The sequence below is a fragment of the Lepidochelys olivacea genome (genome assembly GCF_965140295.1).
Source record: "Lepidochelys olivacea isolate rLepOli2 genome assembly, chromosome: 7".
In the NCBI taxonomy this organism is placed as follows: domain Eukaryota; kingdom Metazoa; phylum Chordata; order Testudines; family Cheloniidae; genus Lepidochelys; species Lepidochelys olivacea.
In genome coordinates, this window is record NC_140417.1 from 51,918,007 (window position 1) to 51,925,341 (window position 7,335).

Sequence of the window (7,335 nt, forward strand, 5' to 3'; positions counted from 1 at the left end):
CACACCAGTTAAACTGCAGCCATTTTTACAAAGGGTATAAGTAATTTTAGTACATTGTAAGTGATACGAACTGACAGCCATTTCAAGGAAGGGAAAATTGTAAGATAATGGGCAAGACAGAAAGACAAACTTTGCTTACCTTACAATCTAACCTTTTCAGCGTATATCTGCATTATAAGCACTACACTGGCACAGCTGCTATTCCGCTGTTGCTCTGTAGACACTTATTACAATGACTAAAAGGGTTTTTCTGTCCCTGTAGTACAGTCTCTCTCAACCTGGGGACTGCAGGACAGTTTTAGGGGGGTTACCAGCAGGGCCGGAGTTACACTTGTTGGGGATCAGAGCAGAAACTAAAGAGCGTGAGCCCACAAAGAAGGTATGTGCGATGGTCTCTGGGGACAGAACCAGCACTGGATGCGGAAGCATTGACACTGACCCACGGGCTGGGTGGCCCACTGAGGTGAGCCACACCACCCAGGGCCCACGCCCAAGCCTGAGCCCCGCCCAGGGCTGAAGCATGTAACTTAGCTTTGTGGGGCCCTGGCAATTGTCCTGCTTGCCAGCCCTAAGTATTAATCATGATTAACTTAGTGATATTTAAGGGGGAGGGTCACAATTGGGAGAGGGGTCGCCTGCACAAAAAGGTTGAGACACACTGCTGTAGCAGATCCACCCGTGGAGAGGTGTTCATCCATTGCCCTAGCTGCGACTACAGTGGAGGTTACCTCAACCTAAGTGCTGGCGCAAAATTTTTCACAGTCCTGAGTCATAGCTAGTTTGAAGTAAGTTTTAAGGTGTAGACCAGGCCTCAGCACATATTTGAGGAATGCTAGCAAGAAGCTTCAACTATACAGAAAGCCAGCCCTTTGTTAGCAAGAAAGAGAGGAACAACAGGTCAAACACTGGAGAAAGTTCTTAAAGATCCCACTTTTAATTAATTTTCACTAATAAACTCAGATTTAATTAATCTGTCAGAAAATTCATGTTTTACCTAAAGATCAGGTGCTGCACACTGGGGGAAGATATAACACACTTTTCATGCAGAACAATGTGAATGAATGCCTGAAGTGAAAGGGGAACCCCTGAGGTGCTACCACATGCATACTAGAGCCATCTCTTTGGGCCTGCAGCACAGCAACGCTGACTGGCCTTCAAGGCCCACGGGCTGCTTGCACTAGTTGCCAATAGATCTGTCCTAGCCCCCAGGCAAGCAACCCTTCGCCAAGCGCAGTGGGCACTTAGTTCCCATCACCTTGCTGGGCTTCCCTAGGCTTTGGCTGAGTGCAAAATTAACTCACTTGTCTCACTACTTTTATTATGAGGGAGCCCAGGGGCTTTTAGTCTAGGAACACCCACTTCCCATCGGGGCCCCCGCTCCCACCCCAACCAGCCCCAGACCCGTCCAGGGTCCCCCCCACCAGTCCTCGACCCATCCACTCCCATCCAGGGCCCCCTCCCACCAGTCCCAGCTCCCGACCACCCACTCCCGCCCAGGGACACCCCCCCTCACCCCGACCCACCCACTCCTGCCCAGGGACACCCTCCCCACCAGCCCCCCCCGACACGCCCTCTCCCACCAAGCGACACCCCACCAGCTCCAGCCCCAGCCCCTCCCACCGAGCCCACCCCCAACACCCGGACCCGCCCACTCCCACCCAGGGACACCCCACCACCACCAGCCGGCGACCCACCCAGGTTCTCCTCCCACCAGACCCAGACCCAGCCCCCGACCCAACCGCTCCCGCCCAGGGACACACACGCCCCACCGGTCCCTGACCCCGACCCGACCCCACCCCACCAGCCCCCGACCCGCCCAGGGGCCGCAGCGCAGCACCCACGGCCCCAGGCGCTCTGGAGCCGCAGCAGGGAGCCCGGATCGAGCAAGGCCCACGGACACTCACCCGCCAGAGCCCCTCAGTCGCAACAACCACCCGGCTACGGACGGAGTCCCAGCAGGGACACTGCGGCCGGGGCGGGGCTGCGCCGATAGCCTGATTGGCGGAACGGGCCGTTCTCCGCGGGCGGAGCGCTAGGCTGGGCTGGCGGCGCAGCGCCACCTGCTGGGGGAGTGCGTCAGTCCGTCCCAGCCCAGCCCTCGTGCCGGGTGTCTCACGCGCGGCTGGGAGCTGCGGGGTCTCGGCTGTGACGTGCCGAGCTCAACCTAGAGGGACCCCGCTCAGTACAGCGCGGAGCGCCCCTGCGGCAGGCCCGGAGCGGGGTCCGTGTCCATGTCCATCTGGGCGGGGCGCGCTGTCAGACCTGCGGGCCAGGGATGTGGAGATTGCAGGGTCCTTCATCTGCATATTGTGTTAGCTCATTTGCATAAAATACAGCCAGCTTTCCTGTGCTCCACCAATATTCAATAACATGGGCCTGGCTCCGCCAATGTTTGGGTTTATATTTAATCAGAGCCATCCCGTCCATAGGATGGACGGGGGCAACTGCCCCAGGAACTGCTCTTTCGGGGGGGGCCCACACCTCAGGGGGACATGGGGTCTAGGGCAGCCTGGGGGCTAGCAGGGGGCCTGACGACAGCAGCAGCAAGGGACCCGGCCCCAGACCGCTCCACCCCTTCCCCCAAGACCCCGACCGTGCCCCACCTCTTTCCGGCTTCTGCCCCCTCCCCCAAGCAACGCAGAGAGCGGGGCGGGCCGGGGCGGATTGCTTGCTGCTGCCAGCAAAAGCGGATAACTACCGCGCTGCAGAAGGGAGGGTCAGTCTGCTTGGGCTGACCTGCTGGCTGGAGCTTTCCCTCTTCCTCTCTGAGCTGTTGCTGCTAGGTAGAGCTCTCTTCTTTCTCGGAGGACTGCTGCTGAATGAGGGGGGCCTTGCTGGCCTGCCCCCCCACCTCTGGAGGAAGAAGCCAGGACCCCACTAATGCCACCTGTGTGGGGTCCTTCCTGCCTGGCCGCCAGCGCTGCTGCTGCATTTGTCCTGGGGAAGTGCTGGAGTAGAAGAGGACTAATAGGACCATCGGCTGCTGGGGAAGCGCACAGAGACTCTGGAGCCCACTCTGGAGGGGGCTATTGAGGACTGAGTGATTATCAAACTGTGCTTTTGTGGTGGGGGTCCTGACTGTGTTTGTGGGGATATGAGCCTGTCCCCTGTCCATCTGTGTCTCCCCCAACCCCCACCATCACCGTTGCCCCCTCCACCACGCCCACCAGCCACATACCATCTACCTCAAGCTCCTGCCTCTAGGACTCAACTGCTTGCCTGGCCTGCCACGCCCATTTCCACCATTTGGGCCTGCAGCAGCAGCCCAGTGACAGTGACTTTTTGCAAGCATACGTGGGTGCACGTGCCCCCTCTCCTATTTTGGACTGCGCCCCCTCCAATTAAAGCCCTTTGACCACCAGCTTTTTTGCCTAAGCCCTTTGCGAGCCCAGTTTGTTTGCCTGCCCTGCCCTTTTCCCTCCGTGGTTTGGTTTGTTTGCCCTGCCCCGGTCCTACAGCTAGCCCCTGGGTTGCCCTGCACCACCACCAGCCTGGTTGCTCCCTTTCCTTTGCGCGCCCCCCCCTTGCCCTAATTGGTCCTCCCTTCGTGTGCCCATACCCCCTCTCATGTGCTTGTGTCCCTCCCCGATTTTGGTTGATCACTGCACCCCCCTGATGTGCTTGTGACCTTCCCTCCCTTAGTGCAGCTAGAGGAGCCGGACTTCCATCCTAGGTCGGTGACTGACCCGACCCCCCACGCCCCCTGTCCTTGATAGCCCCCCTATCTGCCCCCCCCCATTTTGGCACCCTCTTCCCCTGCCTGCAGCCTAGCAGGGAGGAATGGTTGACCTGCTTCCCCTTTCAACCCCTTTCTTTGGTGTTTTTCCCCTTCCTTCCCCTTCTTTGTGGCTCATCATGGCAGGAGACACTGTGGGCGGTATCCCTGGGGCAGACCCCGCCCCCCGACATCCTCCCAGGCCCTACTTCAACCGCCGCTGCCTCACGACCGGCTATTGCCCCTGCTGGGGCGCCAGCAGCAGCGGGCAATGGGGTGACCTCCACTACTGCCACGTCTCTTGCCCCCTCCGATTCTGGGGGAGCTCCCCCTGCCAGTGGGAACGGCCAGGGCAAAAAGAAAGGAAAGAGCCCCACTAAAAAGACTAGGCCCTCCATGGTAGGGGCTGCCCGCACTGCTGCAGCCCCGCCTTTGTCTGCGGCGTCCCTCCCCACTGCTCCCTCCATTAGCACCGCAGGAGCCCCCCCAACGGCCCCCAGAGCGTATACCCCGCCAACTACTACGTCATTTCTCCCAGCCACCGCCGCTGTTACCATCCCTAGCGGCTGGGGCTCTTCCCCACCTTGACCAGGAAGCACGGCGTCCGTTGCCTCCTGGTGCCCGCCTTGTCCCATGTGGAGACCTACGTGGGGGCGTTGGCAAGGGTGGTGGGGCCCACGGCTATCGTGGTGGCCTCCAGAATGTATGGCAAGGTCATCTTTGTCCGCCACCCAGGAGGTGGTGGAGAAGGGCCTGGTGGTGGGGGGCATGTTTGTCCCCATGGAGCCTGTCATAAATATAAAGGGAAGGGTAAACCCCTTTGAAATCCCTCCTGGCCAGAGGAAAGCTCCTCTCACCTGTAAAGGGTTAAGAAGCTAAAGGTAACCTCGCTGGCACCTGACCAAAATGACCAATGAGGAGACAAGATACTTTCAAAAGTTGGGAGGAGGGAGAGAAACAAAGGGTCTCTGTCTGTCTATATGCTGTTTCTGCCGGGGATAGACCAGGAATGGAGTCTTAGAACTTTTAGTAAGTAATCTAGCTAGGTATGTGTTAGATTATGATTTCTTTAAATGGCTGAGAAAAGAATTGTGCTGAATAGAATAACTATTTCTGTCTGTGTATCTTTTTTGTAACTTAAGGTTTTGCCTAGAGGGGTTCTCTATGTTTTGAATCTAATTACCCTGTAAGGTATCTACCATCCTGATTTTACAGAGGTGATTTCTTTACTTCTATTTACTTCTATTTCTTTTAAAAGTCTTCTTGTAAGAAAACTGAATGTTTTTTCATTGTTCTCAGATCCAAGGGTTTGGGTCTGTGGTCACCTATGCAAATTGGTGAGGCTTTTTATCCAACATTTCCCAGGAAAGGGGGGGTGCAAGTGTTGGGAGGATTGTTCATTGTTCTTAAGATCCAAGGGTCTGAGTCTGTAGTCACCTAGGCAAATTGGTGAGGCTTTTTACCAAACCTTGTCCAGGAAGTGGGGTGCAAGGTTTTGAGAAGTATTTTGCGGGGAAAGATGTTTCCAAACAGCTCTTCCCCAGTAACCAGTATTTGTTTGGTGGTGGTAGCGGCCAATCCAAGGACAAAGGGTGGAATATTTTGTACCTTGGGGAAGTTTTGACCTAAGCTGGTAAAGATAAGCTTAGGAGGTTTTTCATGCAGGTCCCCACATCTGTACCCTAGCGTTCAGAGTGGGGAAGGAACCTTGACAGAGCCGCTGGAGGACCTGGGTGCCTGTGTAGTCCTGACCTCCTTTCCTCCCCAATGCTGCCCACCCTCTCGACCCTGGGGAAACCGATCTCTGTCATCAGCCCTCTCCCGCTGGGCTGCAAAGACCCCACCCTCTGTCACATCCTCTCGTTCCGCCAGCAGGTGCAGCTTCAACTGCCGCCAGCGGCGCATGGCGGAGAGGCGCTCGAGGGGTCTTTACTGGTCCCCTACCAGGGGACCCATTACTGGGTGCATTATTCCATGGGGGAGGCCTGGTCCTACCTCTGCCATGCGATGGGGCACATGCGGAGGGACTGCCCCTTGGCCCAGCATGGAGGAGCGCCTGAGACCCCTGAGCCCCAGCAGGGCGCCAGCCCCGTCATTGCCAGCACCCCTGGCTACCTGGCACCTGGAGCTGCCCCTTCTCCTTCTCAGTCCACCACTGCTCCCCCTCAGGCCCAAGGGGTATTCCCCCACAGTGTGCCCAGACAAGCAGGAGAGCCCCGCCTCTGCTGCATGCACTCTGGCGGGGCCTGTAGAGGCGGGTGCGGTGGGGGTATCGCCGGGCATGGGAAAGGGCCCGCCCCAGGGGAATCTGCCCTCTCTCGTGCTGCTCCACCGTTGCCTTCCTGAGTCATCTTCCCTGTCCCCAGACCCAATCCCTGTTACTCAGCCTGCAGACAATGCCATGGAGGGCTGGACCCTAGTACAGGGAAAGCGGGGCAAGCGGAAGGCTTGAGTTCCACTCCCGCCATCTGATGCGGAGGACCCCTGGGAAACCAGGAAGGGGGGCACCGCTGCCGAACCTTCCGCCCTGCCCAGGGCTGTGTTCCATCTATGGGTGCCAGCTGGGGAAGACGTGGCAGTACCAGAGAGGAGTGGGGTGGTGTCATAGAGCCCCTCCTGCCTGCTTAACATCTAAAACCCCTGCGAGCCCCAAAGCGAGCATCGCTCCGGAGTCAGACCCAGAGCCTCGATCTCTTCAAATATGGATGTAAATTCTTTCTCAGATTAGACTCCTTCCTAGTCTGGGCCCAATCCTTTTCCCGGTACAGTCCTTGTTAGTTCGAGCAGGCATCTCAGGTGGTAAGCAGGGGCTTTCTCGGGACTGGCAGCCTCCTTTGTCCTGCTCCACCCCCTTTTATAGCTTTGGCACAAGACGGGAATCTTTTGTCTCTCTGGGTCCCCACCCCCACTTCTAAATGGAAAAGTACCAGATTTAAGATGGACTCCATGTCCTGTGAGACCCTAGGCTCCATTCTTCCTGGGCTGGCCCACACGTACACAGGAAGGTTTGCAAGTAAACAGAGCCATTTACAGTTCACAAAAAGAAAAGGAGGACATGTGGCACCTTAGAGACTAACCAATTTATTAGAGCATAAGCTTTCGTGAGCTACAGCTCACTTCATCAGATGCATATCGTGGAAACTGCAGCAGACTTTATATATACAGAGAGAATATGAACCAATACCTCCTCCCACCCCACTGTCCTGCTGGTAATAGCTTATCTAAAGTGATCATCAGGTGAAGCACACTTAATGGCTTCTACTTAACATGTTTACGTCAGTAATACAAGTTTATATTCTCCTAACTCCAGACATAGAAATAATACATGCAAACAACTAGGATGACTGCAGGATTCATACAAGGTTTATGCGCTTGGCAACATTCAGGGCACACCCGGAGTGTTGTGCTGGACCTGTGCACACACAGCTCCTTTCAAGGGCATCAAACCTTGGAATCTCGCCCAGTTGACATGAACCATGGGAAGCCTCCCAGGACTGGGCTCAAGGCCCAAGAGCAAGGAATGTGGTAGATAGAAACTGGTAAATAAGAATGTTAAACAAAGCCAGTGTATTCCTTTTATCTGTTGGAGAATGTAATACGCGGGGGGAGAGAAAAGAAAA

The 7,335-nt window shown here is 56.3% G+C and overlaps 1 protein-coding gene across 4 annotated transcripts in view; it reads right to left on the reverse strand.

Moving 5' to 3' along the window:
- RNF123 (ring finger protein 123) overlaps positions 1 to 2,029 on the reverse strand; it is a 153,037-nt gene extending 151,008 nt beyond the window's left edge. For all 4 annotated transcript variants that reach the window (XM_084633756.1, XM_084633755.1, XM_084633754.1 and 1 more), the window contains exon 1: positions 1,905 to 2,029. The gene's annotated coding sequence lies outside the window, so the exon portion shown is untranslated. The remainder of the gene's footprint in view (positions 1 to 1,904) is intronic.
- Positions 2,030 to 7,335: the final 5,306 nt, after the last annotated feature.